At 36.4% G+C, this 23,923-nt stretch overlaps 1 long non-coding RNA gene across 1 annotated transcript; it reads right to left on the bottom strand.

The window, feature by feature from the left end:
* Positions 1-17,473: 17,473 nt before the first annotated feature.
* On the bottom strand, positions 17,474-18,760 carry LOC131553008 (uncharacterized). The gene is made up of 3 exons (XR_009274097.1): positions 18,725-18,760; positions 18,494-18,564; positions 17,474-17,577 (listed from the first exon to the last, which is right to left on the bottom strand). It is a non-coding gene; the product is annotated as an uncharacterized LOC131553008 (long non-coding RNA).
* Between the last annotated feature and the right edge of the window lie 5,163 nt (positions 18,761-23,923).

Genomic DNA, 23,923 nt, shown 5'->3' with positions numbered 1-23,923 from the left:
AAGCATTACTGCCAATTATGGTGGGCATAGGAAGTGGCAGGTCTCTTTTTTCAATGTCACTTTCTCTTAGAATAAACTCTTTCACAGAGAACAGAGTTAACATTGCGCTGAGGATCTCAGCTGCTTTTAGTCAAAATTGTGATTTCTACTAAGCTACAATCAAGTGAGACAGCAATTTGAAGGATAATTTATATCTTTCTTGCTATCTGTAAATATTTTCTCATCTAGGATTCATATCAATCTCAGATTCAAAGTTGTAAATATAAATGTATACAATATACACGGAAATAACGAACACTAGGTGTACTACCATTGCTGAAGGGTGAAAATCGTCTTATCTCACCTGTCCCACTTTAGTTCCAGAGGGACTATATTTCATACTAGACTGTAATGAACAGAAAACAATAAACTTGATTACACTAGACATCTCGAGGCTGTATCATTCTTATTTACCAAGGCCACTAACCAGCAAGTCATCTATGCAACAATAAAGAATTAGGCACATACTGTATATGTTGTACTCAAATTACTGAATTATATGAAAATACAAACTGAATATAAATTATAACTCATATTTAGAACAATAGCAAGATTGCAAGTGACAATAAAATATGACTTTAATATTGTGTGTAATAGTCTTGTTTTATTGACTCTTGTCACACCATGCAATCTTGCTGTTGTTCTAAACATCAGTTCTAATTTATATTCAGTTTATATTCTCATATAATTTTGCATACAACAAAAGTAAATTTGTTGACTAAGTAACTGGTGATATTGTGTACTTTCTAGCAACACACAATAGTGGTTGTTCATTTCTCCGTGTATTTTTAAGGAATTGTACGAGTGAATGGTTCAATGACTCACTCGTAAACAATCATTTGTGTCAGTCCTGAATGAATCCGCATTTTTGAATGAATCAGTTAAATGGTTGATACAGTGACCCACTCATAGTCACTTTTTTAGTTTCTGAATGAATCGTTTGGGCAAATGATTCAGTGGCTGCATCTGAAATCTCCAATTTCCCTACTAAGTAAATTACAGTGTGAAAAAATAGTATGTCAGATTCACAGAATTCATAAAACGGTAGGCAAAAAGTACCTGGATCACTATAGACTGACGTTCTGTCTGGAACCTGCAAACAATGATGGAGTTGTATAATTAATATTAACTGTTGTAACAGCAGTATCACAGTCATAAATACTGAATATCACAACAGTAAGTCACATGATGATATATTCAAACCACGGCCCTCTTGTTCAAATGCTTGATTGCATGAAAAAGGCCAATAAAATAAATCTAAAGGTGCTATTAGCATTTCTTCTGGCAAAAAGCTATCAAGTGAACACCTGTGTACTGCAATGAAAATTCTTAGAAGTTTTAAAGAGTCATTGAAGACTTGTGATAAAGTGAAGAGCCATCTGCTTCTCCGTTTACACAGCACTGACAGTGAAAACCGTGTAATAATTCATATTCATGAATTTGAGGCGATAATTCAATCCCCCTGCCGCAACATGACCAAAAGCAAATCTGGGGCAAGCACCCACGATTAGATGCGGCACATTCAGAGGCTCTCAGCTAAATGCTGCTTGAAGGTGTTGGTTTCAGAAGAACACTGATGAAAAATAATGGTGCCATTGTTCTCTGATATTGCACCTTGCTATTAGATTTACCTGATATGGGAGCGTGGAGTGTGTAGAGGGGGAAGGTTGATCTCTTTAGGTAATTAGGTTTGCCTGGGTATTATTGCTGCAGATCTGAGCCTTGAGGGGTGGTTGCTTGGTTGCTAATCATTTGAAGCCTTGGCTGGAACTGAAGATGTTTGGTTGCACAGAGGAAGCTGCCCAGCCTTTGGTTAAGCTTGTTAAGGAGGGGGCAGGGAGGTTACCGTTATTGAAGGGAAGAGAGCAAAAGAGATTAAGTGAGGGCAATAAATATGATGACTTAACCACATTGCACATCTCTCACAGGTATAATGGTCCCTGCCGTGCCAACTGTGATTCAATTACTTCATAATCTAGTGAACAGTGTATGTGACATGACAGGTTGGTTATTACCTTCTCCACAAAGCCTGGTATTTGTATTTGTCTGTGTGTCAGATTTTTTTCTGGGATAGGATATTTGTGATGATGTATGTCTACACAAGCAGGATGTTATGATACAAGCACTTAAGGATACATTTTAAAACCCTGGCTTGCTTGTAAGCTGCCTAACGGAAAGAAAGGTCGATAGATACAGAGTTATGTCTGTTTCTATACATAGAAATTAGTTTGAAAACCTGCATTGTCATTGGGGATTTTTAGCATCGATACGGATATCGCTACTGGCCGGGGTTTGTGACACTGTGTGCTGTGTGTGTGCTCTATTTTTCCTTCCACCATGCGTGTGAAGACTTAGAAACGCAGCAGCCAGCTGAATAACCAATGGTCCAAAAGCATTTGGGAAGCAATTTTCAGAGCTTTTCAAAAGGCATTCGGAAAGTTCAAAGATACCATCCCCTGCCTGTGACTTTGGGGAAAACAGACTAAAGGTGCCAGTGAGGTGCTGCAGAAGTCATATGTGCTTTTTATCATTATGCAGACACATTCCCAAAACCCTGCCATCTCAACCTAGTTTTAATCACCATAGGCGACATCTTGAGGTGTTGGGAGCAGACATTCCTCTTCAAAGACAGTGCTACGACACAAACAATAATGCCAAGATAATCAGTCCTCTCATTATGCACTGAAGTGGCTTATTTCACCACGGTTTGAAGTGAGAAAGAGCCAAAAGCAGTCATCCTCAGATCCCAAAAGCAGACGGTTGACACAGCTCATTATACAGCCATTTGAAAACACGTCACAGAGTGAGACAGGTCACCTTTCCGCCGCACAGGCCATTAATGGCACTCTAAAATAAGGTTGGAGAAAGAAGGCAATTTCAGATCACTTGACATGGACTCTCAATCCTCTCGGCATGAGAAACAGGTTGCTTGTCTGGAATCAACAAACCCGCCGGTTTGAAACGTACAGTATTACATCTCATTATGTCCCATTCCTGCTACGATTGTCATCTTGCGCTGGGACACCCCACTTAGTTTTGAATCATTATGTCTTCGTATGCGGTCTTAGAGACAGCCAAACTAAGAGCTCTGCTACAAGACTGTGAAATATTTCACTTGCCGACCTACCCAAATCCAACCTTTCCTCTTATGCTCAGCAGACATCAAATTTCACCTTGGGTCTCTCCATTTTGCTCAGTGAATGAAAAACAGAAACAATAATAGGCTTGAGAGGTCAGACTGCCATTTTATGTCACCATTTTGTCAGCTGCTTCGAATGATGTTCATTGTGAGAAGGTCAGAGCGAGTGGCTGTCTAAGGGCACGTTTCAAAGGTGATGGTGGAGATGGGAGGTCTAAGAAATGTGCTATATAAAGAAAGGTTAAATTTGGTGTATTACAAAAACAGCGCATGCACAGTGACTAAAATGGCATCATCATCATCAGTAAGAAAATGTGGTCAGAATAATAAATACAGTTAGTCCTAGAAAAAGATAGATGTGCATCATTTACTGGAATGGTATAGCAGATGTTACCATAACAATATTTTTTTTCATCACTTCATGTTACTTTTTATTTTACTGCTTGTCAGTAGTTCTAGTGTTGTTATTGTTAACTAAAACTGTTAAAAAAAATAAAAATAAAAAATAAAAATCAAATAAATATATTTATAAAAACTATACTAATAAATAAGTAATACTAAAATAATACTAAACAGTTCACAATTAAAAGTCTTATCTTGTACTTTCTCAATCGTTTCATTAATGATGAGAAAGTTTCTGAAACAAAAAAAAAACATATAGCTTGACACGCTACATTTAGATTTAGTAAAACAGTATTTTTTCCTTAGCATGCTAGTATGGACAAACAAAATTACTTTGTTTCTTTGTCACCCCCTCTCTCCGATAATGTGACATGCACTTCTAAAGAAAAACACAGTTTTGTGAAATAATTTGTATTTTGCCACCTGCCATTTCAACTGCTTTTAGGTTTTAGGTTTTAACAGGAGTTAGGTTTGCAACAATCATTCCTTTGTCCTATACATTTATTTTTTGGGGACAAAGGGCATATGTATGAGAATGATATAGTCATTAAAAAAACTTAAATATGAACTACTTTTTGTTGAAGATATAAATCAACAGACAGGCTTTCCAGGTGGGCGGTGGATGGATTTCTTCAAATCTTTACAAGGAAAGTAGTATTTTGTTTACTGTCGTTGCATGTGTCATTCCTTGTCCTTTAGATATCTGTAACATTTTGGCAATAAAGAAATGGCAAGCAAGCAAATACATATCATCTCCAAATTTCAAAGCATGCTGATTGCTACATTAAAGTTTCCATCTCAAAACAGTATCCGCATGATTGGATGTCTGATTTATATAAATTATAATATCAGTTCTAACTCTCGCAATATGAAAAGGTCTGTTAATGCCATTTATTTTGCTGTGCAATGTGAATGTGAAGCCTGTAACTTTCCCAGTCAAGATCATGCCCCCATGAAATCAACTGATAAGCACAGTTTTCCTGTGTTGGCAAGAAGTTTGGCACAAAATTTTGAATAGTGTAGCAAAGACTCTACATTTTAAATGCGTACTGTATATCTAATGTGCACTTGGCAATGTTTAGCATATAAAGATGGCATATAAAATCCACAAAACTCAATTTTGATTTAATGAAGTCTTTAAGACTTTTAAAATGTCACCTATAATCCAGGTTTTAGCTGCCAGAGTCTTTGTTGACCTGTACTGAAAAAGTAAAACTATCTCTAAATGGGCAATATAGTACTTTTCAATTTGCGACTTGAGTCTTTGTTGAAATATTCGACTTCTGTTGATACCGTCTGCAAACACAATCTACTTCAAATGTATGCACTGTTAGAGCTGCTTTACCTTTGGCTGTTGAAAGAGGCACAAAGAAAACAGAATTGTGAGAAATGAGAGTACAGAAACAGCAGCAAGAAAACCGCATCGCCAAGATTGTATGGCAGGGCAGAACATTGGTCTTGAAAACAAATTATGAAGAGGGATGTGGGGAGGGGGTGGCAGAAATATCACCAATGTTTCCCCTGCGCTCTACGTTTCTCTCCTTAGGACAGATATCCCATGGGCTTACAGCACAACAAATATGAAAAAGAAATGACAAACAAAACAAAAAGGCCACCAAGAACTGATGAGAGACAGGAATGACATAATGAAGCCAATCTATTAAAAAGCCATCTGAACATTAATAAAAGTAATGATTTGATTATAACATGCTATCCCAGCCCCAGTGGCACAGGCTAAAGTGGTTTTTATTTTTTATGCTCCTCTATCAATAGAGGAAATGAAAAAGAGCACGACAGTGCAGAAGAAAACGAAACATAAAAACTATTGCTGTTCTCTACCCCTCCCTCCGTTAATGGGATTTTCTCTCCGTCGCTGATGTGACTGAGGTAGGAACATTATTTGTCAAGGGAAGCGATGTGGAGACGGGACAAAGTGCAGCTGGCATTGCTTTGACTTTCTCCTTCCTCTCCATCTACCACTTCTAGTGTTCCTCCTCTTACGTGAGCACTTCTGAGGCCTCAGATTCATGAACCCCATTAGAGGTACAGCAATCAAGTGATTTAGTGGAAAACTGTTCACAGTGTGAAGAGACTGTATTGCACACTTTGGGCCTGTCCTCGTGTTCTTGGCCCCAACTTATGGCCACTCATCTTCAATAACCCAAGAGATGAAAGCAATATTTCCAAAACAGTCCTACCAGAAAAAAAAAAAGACACCTTGGAGAAAGCAACACCGCCACATTCTCCTTGCCCTAAAACATCCAGTATGTAAGATCTGGGTAAATGCAGACAAGTGTATATTGTATACGGACTAATAGTGTTCATTGCTTCTCATAAGCAAAGTGACACGAGTTCATTTACATACAGTACCACACTTAAAAATGTTAATTCAAATATTATGAATTTTATCTCTTATATTTGTATATGCAAATATATGCAACAGTATATACTGTATACACTTCAGTTCAAAGGTTTGGGATGGTGTTTGTTCTTTTGAAAGAAGTCTCTTATGCTCACCAAAGTATGAAAATCATTCTAATATGCTGATTTGATGCTCAAAAAAACAAAAAACAAACAAACATTATATTTCTGTGAAAACCTTGATACATTTTCCCAGGATTTTTCAATGAGCAAAGTTCAAAAGAACAATAATTTATTTAAAAAAAGAAAAAGAGAACTTTTAAATTTTTAACATTATAAATTATTTACTGTCACTTTTGATCAATTTAATGTATCCTTGCTGAAAACAAACAAACAAAGAAAAACCTTACTAACCCAAACCTTTCTACTTTATGTAATGTACAAAGGACTATGATGAACTTGCCATCCCTCAAGGATGTTTCCCTTCATCCCAAGATGCTGCAGTAGGCATCCCCACAAACACTTTGGAGAATGGATGGATATATTGTACCAGGCAGAGGTGTATATATGACTTTGTTAAACATCCCTTCTGGATTTATAAATCAATGAGCCTTGGAGAAGGTTTCACCATTATTTACTGTTAAACAGCAGTATGTCTCACTGTTGTGTGCCTGCTCATCATACTTAACAGGCCAGCAAAATACAAAATCCATAAAGAACACAATCAATTCCTCATTATAAGACTATATCCGTCAACCCTGCAGAACAAATTGTGCCTATATTATGTGCTCAAACTATTATATTTCCTCATCATCCAATGTTTGCTTGCACATTTGTATGTGCATTTTTTTTAACCCATTTTATTACCCATGACCATACCTGTCTGCCGAGGGAAACCCCTGTTGGAGAAATGAATGGCACGGTCATGGCACTTAGTGGACTCTCAACTGTCAGCCGTTTAGATCCCACTGGATCTTACAGGCATGCAGCTGTCACTTAAGCTCTGACAACCCGGATAGACGCCCACGGACACGCTCCTGTCTTAGCATGGATTACGCGGATAAGGACCCCAAGGGCTGGAGTGATGGACACGGTGTAGAAGCAAGGCTGGGTTTGCGTGATGACAGTCTGTAATTAACGTAGACATTTGAGTCTTAGGTAATGAGTGATAATAACAGAAGCAGACAAGCGTATGTTTGTGTAATTGTGAGATGGTGGCGGCGCCTGGCACAATGTCACAGTGTGTAAGTAGTGGTCCGTAATTATGACCTGCGTTTCAATTATGCCCAAAGAGACGTGACTCTATTCCCAAACCGCTGATTACTTGGATGTCTGGCAAAGATAATTTGGTAGAAGGTAAAACTTTACAAAAGTATTGATATTTCTGTGGCACCAGGGAAGTTGCATTTTCCTTTCTCATTGTTATTGCAGACCATCCAATGCAATGGTGTAAATAGAAGTGTATTTGTGCTGCCTTCACCCCATGGAAGCCAGACTGACTGTGTGATTGTTGTGAAATTTGAGACTTCAAAAAAAATAAATAAATAAAATAAAAATACAGAAAACACAAATCTCAGAGTGTGGTTTAGACGACCTCTGAATGGATTCCAAATTGGATTGTGTCCAGTATGACTGACACGTGTCTAATATGCGATAGACACATCCCATCATCCTCTCTGCCAGAGGAATACCAATGACAGCTGAGAGTACAGGCTCTGTATTATTACATGGATGATGTTTCACTCTTGCACCTTGAGGGGATGTGTTATAAAGTTGTATGTAAATGAAAAAGAAAAAGTGCAAAAATAAATAAAATGTTTAACTTTTATTTATAGTATAACCTTAATTTTATATTAGGATTATATTAGGTTATTTTTATATTCGTGATATTTGTGAATGATGACTATAAGTGGTGTAATAGTTCCAAAATTCACTTTTGAATGCTTGTGCAGTGTACAAGTTGTATGGTCTATCACAATACATTTTAGATGCTTTTTTTAGTGTCTTTTTAGGGCCTGACAGCCCCTGTCATCATTCATTTTCAGTGTATGAAAAAGAGCAGCTCGGATATTCTGCTAAAATTCAGATTTTGTGCTTCTCAGAAGCAAGTATGTCATGGGACTTACTTGAGGGTGAGTAAATAATGACAGAATTTTCTATTTTTGGTAAACAATCCCTTCAAAACGTGAAGTAAAACATTCCTTTTTGTTCAGATTTAACAATTTCTCCATCCTTTCCACCCTTTTTCTTTTCCCAAGCAAAAGAGTTTATTCCTCATCTCGCCAGATGAGAAATACGCACTGATCCGCTCGTGTACATCCAATAACCACCTGAATCACCCGAGCCTAACTAACAACAATTCCCAAATTCTCCCTGGCAGGTTATTTATTTATTGCCAGATTTAGCAATAGAGTGGGCAAGAGATTACATCATCAGGCTGTGAGCGAACTGCACAAGCATTAAATTGGATTGAATCCTATTATTGAGTATATTTCTAAGTTGGTTATTTGTTATAACATTCCTAAGAAGAAAAAAAAAAAGCTGGAAGGACTTGCTCATAGATGCTTGAAATTCAAAGCCAGGGGCTCTGGGGAAGGTGGATTGGGAGGAACTCCATTCTTTGTTTTACAGGATTTTTAGTTAAAGCCTTTACAGAGTCACTAGAGACAACACACAATGCACATATTGATAATTTCTTACAGTAACATCACATTTTCAAATAAGTTGCGTCAGCCTTTACTTATGCACTAGTGTAATCGCTGTCTGCACCTCTGAGCTTTGTAAACGGCTATTCATTGTGTGTGAATACAAGGAGTAATTACATTATGGCAGTCGATTAACATTGGATTGATTCTACAGTGTAACTGCAGGACATCCTTGAACTAGATCTGAATAGAGAGAGGAGAGCCTTAAGTGCATTTTAAAATTCAGCCATAATTACGCATATACTGCAAACTAATTAAGAAACGGTGAACTCCTTAGCCCTCATTTCATTCTTTGTTTGACTGGGAATCGTATTTCACATGTCCCACATGTCATTATACATTTCTCAGTTGCAAATTCCTGGTCACAGCTTTCTTCACAGAGCTAAAGTGAGAAAAGTGAAAAATTGGGGCCGCAACTTCAGTGGGAGAAAAAAATCTCTCTCACTACTCACTATTTCAAAGTCATTATAGTAATAATCTAAAAAGTCCTATCCAGAGGGAAAAATATGGGCATTTTTATAATTCAATACATGTAATTCATGACTGCAGTAATCAGGATGTATTTCCTCTGGGATGCCGGCGTATCGTCTGAAAGGAAACAAGAGTCATAAATGATATCTCCGTTATTAAGCTCTTTTGTGACTACGATAACAGGCTTCAGAGAGCAACATCCTCAGCCATTAGACGAGATGTCTCTTACACCCAGTCGGGAGTTTTGAGCAACCACAGCTGGCAATGACAGTAACACGCCCCTCCTCAGACGGGGGAATGAAAAAAAAAAAAAAAAGGGTGAAAATCAACAGCAACTTTACCCAAAGTGACACATGATGCCAGCAGTAACCTGCCTCGCTTTCACAAGATTACTGGTCTGTGAAGACTGTAAGCACTCTTCTGACAAGTGTTGGGGGGTGGGGGATGATATTGCATCCATCTGGCTTGCTGAGTTTTGGGAAGGCGATGACACCCTTTCATCCATTTGTAGGAAAAAAAAAAAAAATTGTGTTTTTTTTGTGTGCAGGAGTGTGAATGTGTTTATACATCTTTTTTTTTTTTTTTTATGTGCAGGTGCTGCGTTCATCCAGAAACACTGAATCTGGAAGATACAACATTTTTGTAGTTCTGTAGTCTCTTTGTATGTTAAATTTTTATTAGATACTGTTTCGCTTTCTTTTCTTTCTTTTTTTCCCTTTTTTTCCCCCCCAAAATATTAAATTCCAAAATAATTAATATTAATATTTTGTTGTGAAGACCATGATTATTTAACAGGTGAAATAATTTACAAATACTGTTTTTGTTTTGCTTTTGTTTTGTTTTTTCAGCCCTGGACAGTGGACTGATGAGACAAAATAGCTAGACTTAGAATAAAATGAATAATTACAATGAAAATTTATTAAAATAAAAGGTAACACTTTATTATTTGAAAGTCTACTTTAGACATTCTACTAACAATAAGTAACTTTGCAACTACATGTTAACTAGCAGTCATTAGAGTATTAGTAGACTGTCTGTTTAATATCTTCTAACACTTTATTTTGATGGGTTCACAAGATACAACATACTGACTATGAGAAACTTTGCAAGTATATGCCAATTTATTCTACTAACCCTAAACCTACCCTAATAGTATACTACTGAGAGTTAGTAGACATGTAGTTGCAAATGAATGAGAATTAGTTGACATGTAGTTGACATGTAGTTACAAAGTTACTTATAGTTAGTAGAATATCTAAAGTGGACTATCAAAATAAAGTGTGTAACCAAAAAAAAAAAAAAAAAGACTGTGACAGAATAGGCAGAATTAGAATACAATGACAAATTAAAATAAAAATTATTTAAAAAAAAACAATATTACACATGTAACAAATAATATTAATAATAATTAATATTAATAAAATTGATTTACTATATATGGTGAAAAATATATAAAAAAGTAGAAGACAAGGTGTTAATGTAAAGCTAAATATGATAGACTGATGTACATTTGGAGTTTCTATTTACACTAATAGCACCTTACATTATAAAAGTCACTATTATATCTATGTAAGATAGGAGAATAATTAAAATTTTAAACTTTATTCTGTGATTATGACTGGCTGACTGTACATTAATCCATTAATTTTTTCATTATCATTTCAGCTACAAAACTCTAAGATACTTACATCCAGCTCTGTAGAATTTCCACCAAAGTCAGCACTATAAAAATAAAATAAAATAAATAAATAAATAAAAAAGCCATCTGGTCTGAGGCATGACTATCAATACCTCCACCACTAAGGGTTACATGACTGTACAGGTCATAGTTTGTTCAGTGAGCTGGCATTCAGTCAGGTTGAACCAACACTGACCTCAGCATCTGAGGAGATCCTCTCACACCCCCAGGATACCCAAAGCTTAGCTCTGCTAGCGCCACAGGATCCACCTTAATCATACGCCTCGCTAATACTGGCCACCACAGAGCTTCCTTATGTCTAGTGACAGATGCATAGATTTATTCCATTAAGGTCCATGGTGTGTATATATATATATATATATATATATATATACACACACACAGTATATATATATTCATAAATGGAAAGAAAGAGCCATTACTAGTGGTGGTTATTGAGAGCTAAGAATATTGTTTTTGCTATATAGAATGTCTATATATGTTACGTTTAGCAGGAAGTCTATTAACAGATTCACTGGGCTCAGAAAGACATCTCAGTTTAGACTGTCATTGTCTACATTGTCTGCGTTGTGACCATATGGTGATAATCAAAGCTCCTAATGGCACTTCAGCTCACAGGCAGGAGTCTTCTGCTCCAGGCCTGGGAAAGCTCTGGGCAACTGAAGGGGAGGTGAGCTCTCAACACTACCACAGCAACAAATCAAAACCTGCGCTTTGGGTGAAGTTCTCATCCTCACATCAAATAAATTATACGCCATCATCAAAGGCTGGTTAATGCCCCTGCTGGCCTAATTGTGTCAGATGGGCTGCACTTTCTAAGGACCAGATGATTTTGAAAAGAATATAACCATCTCGTAATTCATGAGATGGTACTTCTACCACGGCCAGACTTTGACGCTTATTATAGGAAACGTTAAACATCAAAGCTAATAAATAAAAGATAAATGATTAGAAAATAAACAAATAAGAAAACATTCCGGGGTAAACATTATTTAAAAAAAAAAAAAAAAAAAAAATGGCGAGCAGATGATAGTATTTGTTGTTATCTGGTTTGCCTTGAGTAAGAGAAGAAATGATTCAACATGTCCCGATAATGATGTTAAAAACAAGAAAACTGCATTTTAAAATATCATCCTGCTGTAGGTTCCTAATTATTTCTCATGCCCTTATTCTGTTTTCGAACATTCTGAAGCATAACAATTAATGAATTAGATTCGAAGGGAATCGCACTCCTGCTTTGCCTTGTGCTGCCATTTGAAAACATAACTTTTGCCAATTTAGCGGTGGAGATGTCACGAAAGCTCTTTAAAAAAAGAGAGAGAGAGTGAGATGTGACCGTGGTCAGGTACACAATCCGTTCGCAGCCTTTTATCATTAAATGTTCCTCAGCAGCATTTTCCAGCCTTTATGGGTTTTGCTTTCATTTCAAGGTTGAATTTCCTAGCAAAATAAAACTTCAAATGAAGGGCAAAAGTAATTATGTAGACATAGCAGATTTTTCCTCCATCCTATTCTCACCCTCTCTAGCTTTCCCCTTTCCCATTTTAATTAGTCTTACAGTACGTTCTTGAAGATCCTGCTTTTTAATGAAGGCAGCTTTCTGCAGCTGAGCTGTGCCTATCATCATAACCATCACATCCCCGTTAGACACTGGGAAAAGAAATGTAATTAAAAAGATATCAGAATGCCTGACAGGCTACAGTCTTCTCTTTTTCTCGTTTTCAATTATAGATCTTTTTGGACTTCAACCACTCAATCAGCAATATTCCTGACATTGTTCCAACAATATCCTGACGATGCTCAAACGGTGTGGCATTGGCACGTCACGCTTGTTCTCGTCTTTCCTGCAGTCCGAGCAACATGACATCAAACAAAGCAGAACGTGAGCTTTCAAGTCGCTGTTTTGATGAGCATTCTCCATCGAGGCGTTCACTCAGACGTTCAACGCTGAAATGATCATCTAACTCCACAGACACATATCTGCTGTTAGCAGTGGCGTATCTTCCAAAAAAGTACGAAGAATTTATCCTCCAGGTTTTCTGTTCTGAAAATAGTGTAGCACCTTTGAAGAAAAACTTTTTGAAAACTTCATTGTCTAATCGTCTCCATATCATACCTAAATTCTCTGACACTGACGTTCAAAATGTCTTCAAATCGAAGCTGTTGTACAGAAGCCCTCTTGAGTGGAGTCTTTTCAAAAGTTAGCTCTAATAATGCTTTCGCTCCAAGCTGTCTAATATGGATGAGAAAAGAGACACGAGGACGGGTGAGGAGTGCAGATGGTTTGCGAATAAGGGCCACAGTCTGTAGGTAGAGCAAAGCTGGATTTGAAATAAATTAACTGTGGGACTGCTCAGTGTCTTAGTACCCCTCAATTGTTTCTGACTTTGTACTGCAGATTTCCTATAATGCCAGTTGAGTGCAGACAAAAGAAATGGAGCTTGAGAGAGAAAACGAGGGAGCGAAGGAGAAAAAGAAAGAGAATATCAATATGCAGAGCGTTATCCATTCAAGGTGAGTCGCTGGCTTTATCCCCGTGGGCTTTAAATATATCTGACGGTGTGTCGTTCATACGCTGAGAAGATTATAAAATACCTGCTCTTCTCAACGCCGTTGATGCACGGAGATTACAACGCGGCAGAAGCGGGGGAGATGATGTCACGAGGACGATGTGAAATTAAGACATCTCATGCTGTGGAGATCAAAAACATTTTAGCGACTCTCCCGAGAGCAAGAGAGAAAGCAAAACATGACGCGGAAACATGTAAAGCAGGTAACCACACTTTCGCGTTCAGTTAAACTGCACATCAACTTGTTTATAAAGGCAACATGGTTCACAGGTTCTGATATTTTTTTCACAGACACATTTATATAAACCTGGTTATTTTTCTGAAGTGAGCATTTAAGGGCTTTAAAAAGGAAAGAAAATCTAATCTGACCCTACATAAACAATACAAATTGCATTTTTCAGTTCGGCTGAAAAAGGCAAGTGTGAAAGGGAGCGAGAATCAAAGATGAGTGGAGTGTGCCTGTAAGCAGTACCTCCTGGAGTCAGACAGTCGGTCTGATGTCAACAAGAGAACTGCTGTTTTCTGGAGAAATCTAATTTTCGGGTAGACTAATTTCTTCATTATAGGTTAACAATTATCCTGGGGTGAATGGAAATCCAGATATGGAAATCAAATAAAAAAAGAGATGGTTTGTGCTTATTATTGAGAAATGGAGTGAGAAGATATTAAGAAAGTAAAGTTAGAAAGAAAGGTTGTTCATATTTCAAACACTGACAGGATGACAATAAATTGAAACTTTTTAGCTTAAAGCAATCCAAAAACCTATATCTTGGTCTTCCCCTTTTCCAATAACATACTGTACACAAAATCAAATAAGATAAAATAAACAATGTCTTAATTGTAATAAATCACTGTAATCATTAGTTTTGATTGTTACATTCAGAGTAGAACATATTGATAAATTGTGTCTGGTCTCTGGTCAATGTCCTATTCATACTGAATGAACTACAAGAGCAGAAATAATGCATTTAATTCATGAAACTCGCTGCTCATCTAACTTGATTTTACACTCATTTTTTTTCTAGTACATTATGGATCTGGTCAGTTTTATCTACTTCATACAACAGTTCATTGATTGTGCCCGTGGACAGAGTGGCAGGCATAACACAAGGTCTTTTTCAGACGTCAGACTGTTGTGTGTGCAGCAGCATGTTTTCTATGTGATAAGAAACCAGCAAATTAAATCAAACGAAGCGGCTTCATATTAGCAAAGCAAGTTTTATTTAACCCAGGATTTTCTTGAGCTCAAACTCATCACATTTCTTCTAAGAAAGATAAAACATGACTTAATGTGTTTTTTAGGCCTTTTTAGGCCATTGCTCATGTTTTGTTGACGCGATCATTTCAAAGTTTGAAAAGATTTGCTGAAGTCTCCCGTTTGAACTTTCCAGAACTTTCTAAATGCCATGCTGAGATGATGCAGTGTTGTGCTGAGATATATATTTTGTGACGAAAGTGCAGGTTTGCAGAATTCTCCTTCTTAAGAACGGTGTGGGGTTTGAGGGTGTCTTTACGCTGTTGATTTAGCTCACTTGAAAAGTAGACAGGGAGGAAAAGCTAGGAAGAGGGAGAGTTTGATGATGTTCTGTCAGTTAGATTAACTCGCTGTATTAAAGGAGCTGGGACATTGGGAGTTCGGGCGTCAGCGTTGAGTACCCAGCAGTCTCTGGGCCCCAGAAGCGCAGCCTCTTCTGAAAAGCCTCCCTGCTTTACCCCTTGTTATTTCCCCCATTAGTGAAATCTCCCAGGATGCACTAGAACATTTGTCTCCATTAACAATTTAGGTTACAGGAGGGCTGGGCTTTGTGCGTGCTTCGGGAGAAAACTTTTCTCCAGCTTTTACTGATCCAATTACAGCCTTAATGCTTGTTCTTTGAGGAGGGTGAGAACAAAGCCCAAATGTACGTAATTTTCCCAAATGTAACTGTGTGAGAATGTGCTGGCTTTTGCTCAGAACTGGCCAGTTCATTTTTGCCAAGGTTTCAGAAGTCTTTTTTCCTACATTTTTCCTACTCTACGGTACCGTGTTGCCTCCAGGCAACATACCTTATTTTAGTGTTTTTTAATAAAATGAGACACCCATTTAATTGATAAATGCTATCTCAGGGTAGCAGAACTCAAATAAAAAGTGGTCACATGACCCACAGGAGTCCATTTTGCTTCCACTTTCAGGACATGTGCACGTCACATGACTCCATATTTTCTCCAATAAAAAGTGCATTTATCATCAATTTTCATTCATATAATTGCCTACAAAAATCTGAGTCACCTTCATTGGTAAGTAAAGAATTATTTTCAAAAACTTTACATTATATATCATCAAACATATAGTAGGAAATTACAAAAAACTTCATGTTGCCTCAAGGCAACATTGTACCATAATGGAATCGCATGAGGCCATGCAGGCCTACTTGGTTATAATATAAGTATATGATATTTGTAAGGAAAAGAGTTAGAATTATCTAAATGTCTTTGCATTTCTGAATAATTTTGTAATGCATTTGTAAGAATAGTAATTAAGATACTATATCTGCACATATTATGATTTTTCTGTTGAGAGTAATTGCTTTCTCAGCTTTCACAAGCAGTGAGGTGTCATTAGTGAGGAAGGAGATTTTACGTGCATGTGCATGCTTGTAAGGATAAGGCCCATATTAGGATAAGGTTATGGTGATTTTTAATGTTTTACCTCAAAACAACACTGATTGTAATGTTTTGATGTGTTAACTGTTATGATGGTTTGGTTACTTGCAATCCACGTTGGTACAATGTTGCCTGAGAGCAACAGCTGGATATAAAATTTACTTTTTATTAAACATGAGATATGCAATACATTAAAAACTAGATAAAACGGTCTGTTCAAGTGTTTGGTTAAAGGAATTGATGTTAACAGTAAATATATAATGTTTTTTCTGCATGAAAATGTCAAATGTTTAAATTTGTCTGCTGTGGTACAATGTTGCCTTGAGGCAACAAACTTTAAAAAAATAAATGAATAAAAAATTTATGAAAATGTTTATTGATATTTTTATAGTGTCCAATTTTAAGCAGGAAAAACATCACAAATATTTTTGTATATTTTTGTTGAATATATTTTGTAAATCATATTGCGTATCATATAATATATATATATATATATATATATATATATATATATATATATTACATGTTTTGATTTACTGAGAAAGAAAAAATGAAAGTAATCTAAAAATACATTCAAAACACAAAACATGTTTTGAAAATGTGTATAAACTTACACCTCATTAGATTTTATTTGCGGCCCCCCACCAACATAGCAGACTGCTTGCTTCTCTTCTCACATTCCATTTTCAGTGTTGTTGGCATTGGAGTCTGAAATAATAACAATAACAGCTCTAATGGAAATGAAGAGGCTGCTGTCCACTGCACAAGTGCAAAGGCTTCGGAAATAACCTAGACTTTCAGTTCCAGGAAGGAAGGAATACAAGAAGAAAGAGAAAACAAAGTAAACTACATTTCTTAATAACACTTTGCAATAAGGTTTATATTTTGTTAACATTAGTTAATGCATTTGGTGTCATAATCTAACAATGAACAATATATTTGTTGTGTGTGTGTCTGTCATTTTGTCAGTGTTATTTATAGTTATTTTAGAACAAGATAAACTAAATGACAATGAGATTTTATTTTTATTTTTATTTTTGGCCTTGGCATCTATCTAATAGTAAGTTTTTGTTGTTGTTGTTGTTTGTTTCAGTTAACGTTTCTTTTATTTCAAAAAACTAAAACTTTAAGGTTTTAGTTTACTGTATAGTAATCCTTGTTTCGTAACTCATTAAATGTTTCTTATATTAGAATAAATTGAAAGACTCGTGCTTTCCAAAATGCAGGACAGGAAGGACAGGAAAATCCTTTTCGCTCCATCTTGATCTAATTAGTCTAATGGGCGGTATGCTGGTCTGCCAGTGGTCCAAACTGATTCTCCATATGCCCTCAAAACTTCCCTTTAAACATGGCTGAGTGCAGACCAAGCACTGGGGACACCTGGGCAAAGGAAACTAGACACCAGACCCTTCCATTGCAGCATGCCAACCTGGCTCACCATCGACTCCTCACTGCTCCAATTCAACAGGGCATACCAGCAATACCCTCCATGTTCATCAGTGTCCAGTCCACCCTTCTGGGTAGGCAGATAGCAGCCCTGCCTGGCTCCTATGATGACAAGAACCACACCGCTTCAAGTGAAGTGAATGCTGAGGCATATTTTGGGGTTTAAAAAAGGATAGATGTGGCTTGTGGCATGAAAATGTGCTGAGAGCCTGTCTGAATCTTCTTTCAAGTGAACTGTCAAATATAGTGTCAGACTCAGACAGCAAACCCACGGGCCATCGGATTCATATTGTTCACAAAAATGGCAAGAACTGGCTGAAATTGTCATTTTCAATCTGATACGATGTTGCAACAGTCTGTCTGGAAACAAAGTAATGTTTACAAGGTACCAGATTGATGCAGTGGGAGATTTTGAGAAAGATGCAGGATTTGCAGAATCCTTTTGAGCTTTGGATGTGGAGGAATATTTATATAACTTATAAATATTTCAACTTTAACATACTTTTTTAAAATATATATTTTTATTTATGGTTTGAGTTGAGTTGATTTTTAATATAAGGTCCACTCCTAACATATATGAAAACTAAGGTTGCACAAATTTAATTGTACAATATGAATTACCATTATAGTGTGTTAAACTTTTCTGTTCAAATGGTGAGAATAAACAGGCCAAACTGCCCAAAACCTTATGCTGACAGTCAAAAGTCTGACTACATGACAATATTTTGCTAGGGAAAATTGGTTTGTGCAGCCGTGAAAATACTTTATCGTGTAATGACCCTTATTAGGGCAAGCTGAAATACATAATCCACAGCGCACAGCGTTATCTGTGCTGCGCTGCTGTTAACATATTAATAAAAGTGTACATGATAGTTCTGTCAAATTACTGAACGTGCTAAACAAATATTGCTGCTCCAAGTGTTTGTCATTTTACAGCTGACGGTGGAACTGCATTAGTCATGCATGTGTGTCCATGAAGCTTTCTCAACACAAAATAATACATCAATGTGTCACTCACAGTTATTGTTGAGGACAAACGCGCATGCGTGCATTTGTGTGCATGTAAGGTCCTGATGAAGGCGTCTTCGGCTGCTAATCAGAAGTGGCAGGCCAAAGCAAGGGAACAAGAGCAAGAGAAGAAGAGTTTGATCATTTTCTGCCAGCATCAATAACTTCAGACAGCTGCCCCCTCACCAATCACACGCACACATTTTCACACATGCACTGAATTAGAAATGCATACACCTACACACAAACACGAGCATGCTAATTCCACTGCTTATCACAGCAAAGTGAAAGTGTTTGACAGCGTCTGACTGGTCCTCTGCTGAGCACGGCTGACCTTTAAACTCAGAGTGGGTGGATGAGAGGGTGGCTGCCTGTTCTCTGCTGGTTAGTCAATGATTGATCGCTCGTTGTAGGTTGTGATGTGATCGCTTGCAATGACCAGGCATTTCAGGCTATTGCAGCATGACAATTTCTTTAATATGAATTTGGCGTGCTTGCCAAGAAAGCAGTTAGACACAAAGTGCACAAAATTATTTTCTTAATCACCACTTTTATCTTGTTTTCCTGTAAAAGGTGCTGCAATTATTGCATGAAATATTAGAAATTTGAGACAATACATCTACAATTAAGTTCATTTTCTTAAACCACCGGCAAATAGTTTTGTATTTTTAGGCATTCATCAAAAAAAAAAAAAAAAAAAAAACTAATCTAATCCTAACCTAATCCTATCTTCAAAATCATGCAAAAAAATTATTTTGAGTGTATATATGGTTAGCCATCGTCTCCCTCTTGGCATTGCTAGCAATTTTTTTTTTTTGGTCTGATAAAACATATAAACACTTGTCATTTACTTAAGAGGCATGTAAAATACAATATGCACACAGAGAGTTTGAACACTCACAGACATGTACGACGTCTATTAATAAATGTGACTGAATGCTTCATAAAGGAAAATAACAGCTTTAATGGTGCATTTCAATGACACTCTCCATCTATATCTTTGTCTATACAGTACATATTTGTATGTGCATGTCAGTTTTTCTAAAGGAACTTGAAAAAGGTTTCCCTAGTGAAAAACAGATATACTAAAATGTATTTGAAATACATTTATTTTATGCTAACCATACTACAAATACATTTACATATTTATGTACTTAAATACCGTGCAATCGTATTTTTTGTATACAAAACTGGTATACTTAAAGTCTGCTAAATTGGAACAACTAATGTTGTACTTAATGCACTTTAATTATGCAGAAGTAGTGCCATATACTTAAGTATATATTTGACTGTGCAAAAATGGAACTATTAGAACTGCACTTTATATCTTGCATTTAAAGACCAATATTATTCAAAGATCATGCAATCCTAACCAATAGTGACATTTAGCTTAATATTAAGAAATTAAGAAAGTAGTTGCCTACTCCAAAAAAAGTTGAATTATTTACTGTTGAATTGAATTATTTACTGTTATTGCGGATGTAATTTTTTTTTAAAGGATTCACAGCTTGAACTCTGGGTTATCAAACAAGCATAATAATGATTTTTGCAGTGGTAAATTCGAGACTGTTAGCAGAAAGTATTTGCTGGGATCTGGAATGAACAATATCAAAGCAGCAGCCAGTGTTTTCAGTACCACTGAATAACAAATTTCGATCTGTTCCTCATAAAAAGCAATTGTAAGGCTGTTATACTTTTATGGTGCTTTTTTATGCTTTCTGAAGCTTACAAACTCCAGTTCTCATTTATTGTAACTCTATGGAAGCAAGCGACAAACTACATTTAAAAAAAGTTTTCTTTTGTGTTCAGCAGACTAATGAAACTAATACAGCTTTGGAATGATATAAGACATGGAGTAAATAACCACCGATTTTCATTTCATTTGCAGCTCAGCTAAATAGCCTTTTTTAAATTTGCATGGTCTGGTTTGGAACGTCACAGGCCAGAAATCATAATTTCTGGGATATCCCAACAAGATTTTGGTGTGGGCTGGCAGACGTTGATTGTGCATGCTTGATAACCCAACTCAGTCAGCAACGTGATTTGAATGACTGAAGAACAGGTCCACAGGAGACTTAAGACCAAAGCAAACCACAACAAAGAAAGAAAACAAAGCACAACAATAGCCTGCGGGTGCCATGCCTCCACCATTCCATGAAGTGCATGACACAATGTGTTCTCCGCCATTGATTTTAAAATAATCTTACATTCAACAAAGAGCCTCTGAAAATCAATTTCTCTAAAAAAGCAGTGAGTCCACGAAAGAAATGTTCTTTTCTCACCTGAAAAGAGAGCCTAAGTAATAATCTTAATGTCAAGTTGGTCACCTGTCGTTGCTGCCATTTTTTTCATTCGGATGCCTATTCTTCTTTTTCCTTTCCCTCTGCAGATTTACAATGAGCATGATGAAAATGACATACTCTGCTCATGCACCCCTCCATACAAAAGCGAAAGCAAGATCATTATTCCGGCCCTGAGACTGAAATACATTTCAGCTGCTTTTATTGAGCCCCGAGCAGACCGTATGCGCCATCACTCAGCCTGGGATGATTAGGGAATACAGTGCTGCAGGAACGCCAGCTACCCTGCTCTTTCGCAATAACTGCACTGTACTTTAGTACATGTGTCACAGGCCTAATGTACAGTCAAAGAAAAAGCATTTGAGAGAGAGACAAAAAGAGAGAGTGAGAGTGGTAATGAGAGAAAGTGTCATTAAATTCTTGCTTCAAGCCTCTTTATAAGCTTTTAGATTCATACATTTACTTTATTACAATAAACAACTTAGAAATGTGTGCTTTCATATGTGTTAGTCATGTGCGACATTCAGTCTCTGTCAATGCATTGAAAAAATGTCAGCAATAAGCAATTTCTTGGTCTATTAAAATAATTTTTCTACCTTAGATGGATATTTAGAAGAAAAAAAAAAGTATCTAGAATACTGACACTTCAGGGGAAAAAGGTAGGCTTGTTCTCTTAATAAAATGTGCATTGTATTTGCCACAATCTGAGGTAAAAAGTAAACAAACAAATAAAAGATATCCCACCTTACATTTTAATAGTTCTTCGGGGAAAATGTAGCAATTTAAGAGACAACAAGATTCCCTTTGCTAGAGGCTGGTTGTTATTAGCCAGGTTCTGTGCTGTCACCTCTGAGTGATGGGACTCCTTCTATCCCAGATTTGACAGGTCAATTATTCCCCCTCGCCTGAATTACAGTGTATAATATTGAAGCTATCACTACAAGTGCAGCCACAAATACCCAAAGGGCCGAAAATACGACCATCTTCTAGATATTAGATTTTTGTCTCCCCAACTTCTTTAATCAAAGTTCAGGAGTTAATGCCTTTGCACTGCTTGTCTTATTTATTTATTTGTTAGTTTATTTACTTGCACAGTAAAATATGATTTTAAAGTGCTTTATATATATATATATATATATATGTATTATCATTTTAATTTGTTAGTTAATACATTAGGCATAATGCATTAAAACTTCAATATAACCTCAGTGATATAAAAAAATACCTTTAAAACATTTATTCATCCAGTGTTGTCATAATCTGGACATATAGTAATAGATTTTTAACATTTCAAATTGTGTAAATTAAAAGTAATGTATTATGAACAAACATACATTAACAATTAAAGGGATAGTACACAATAAAATGAAAATTTTGTTATCATGCATGAGTTTCTTTCTTCTGTTGAGAACAAAAGAAGATATTTTGAGGAATACTGTGGAAGTCAATGGCTACCATCAACTGTTTGTTTACTAACATTCTTCAAAGTAAAAAAGAAAAAGAAAAAAGAAAATGGTGCAGGTTTGGAACAACTTGAGGGTGAGTAAACAATGACAGTTTTTCTCAAGGGGAAATATCCATTTAACAATCTTTATATTGAATATTTTTCAAAATATACATATGGATATAATTAGAAATAATTAATGTTTTTCATCATGATACCTTATTCATTAACTAATGTTAACGAATTGAACCTTGAACCTAATCTAAAGTGTTAACATTCTCACTTTCTATATCTGAGTGAGATCTGGTATAAACTGTGAATGCAGAAAAAAAGATGGAGAGAGGTGCAAATAATAATCACAAAATACACAAATGAAGATGCCTGAATTTACTTCCTCTGACCTTTTGCTGTGACTTGGTAAACTCAGATAAATGTTTGCACATTCGCCCTGCCACTGTAAATGAGGAATCATATGAGACCTTTCTAGTAATCACTTGGCTGTTGATGCAAAGGAATGCAAAGATGCTGAAGTCTTTTCTGATGGCTGCATTTTCTAAGACCAAAATGAAAGCATTTTCATACACCTAAATGTGTTATATTAGCAAAATAAGCAAACAAAATTTCTGCCGCTGGGTATGTGAAAAAAGGACATTATGCTAGTGACTATTTGGTTTTCATCAACAGAAATGTCATAGATTGGATATTCGTTCTTTTGATGCCAGCAGTGATCCGGAGACAATATAATATTCAAATGTCTTTGAGCTTGTGCAAGGTAAATCTCATATCAGCAGATTCTTTTTTTTGTTTTTAATGAAATGGTGGGACCTATTTAAATCACATGACTCTATGCCTCCCATGGGGTCAAAAAACCAGTTAGGACAAATTGGAGAATGGATTTTAGCATGAATGCTTAGCTGGGCCATACTGAGGTCAAGAAAGGGCCTGTCATGTTTGGGGTTGCCCTCACAGGCTGTCCAAGCTGCCCACTGATGGAGCTCTGTGACTGGATTTAATGCGATGAGGCAGCTGGGTCCAAGTTTTGAGCAGGTGGTGATGATGGACTCGTCTGTGCGTACAGGTGGCCCCGTAGACAAGAGCAGGTAAGCTTGCACGTCAGCCAATCAGAGGTCAGTGCACAGACAGAAGGAGGGGTCAAAGTTTATGAAAACGTCATCCTGCTTCTTATAAGTGACACATGGACAAGGTGGCCTAGATCTGAGCAACACTTTCTATGTAACTGGAGATCCTGGCTTAAAATTACACGTGTGATTAAGACCTTTTTTTTGTATGTACTTTGAGGCCTTTTTAACATGCATGTTTATGTATTGTACATAATGTATTACAAATACACTACCGTTTGTGGTAAAATATTTTTAAAAGTAGCCACTTATCCTTACCAAGGCTGCATTTATTTGATCAAAATACAGTAAAACAGTCATTTTGCTAAATATTATTACAGTTTAATATAACTATTTTCCAGTTTAATACCAGCTGTTATTTGAAATATTAAATGTAATTTATTCCTGTGATGGCAAAGCTGAATTTTCAGCAACTTTATGTGTCACATGGTCTTTCAGATCCCCCTCTTTTGTAACAATGTAAATCTTTACTGTCACTTCTGATCAATTTCTTTTAAAAAAACAAAACTTACTGACCCCAAACTTTTGAAAGCTATAGTGTAAATTAATACTTTTAT

This window comes from Onychostoma macrolepis, chromosome 14 (assembly GCF_012432095.1).
Source record: "Onychostoma macrolepis isolate SWU-2019 chromosome 14, ASM1243209v1, whole genome shotgun sequence".
Classification (NCBI taxonomy): Eukaryota; Metazoa; Chordata; class Actinopteri; order Cypriniformes; family Cyprinidae; genus Onychostoma; species Onychostoma macrolepis.
The sequence above is the reverse complement of the archived record's forward strand: the minus strand, read 5'-3'. Positions and strand labels throughout refer to the sequence as shown.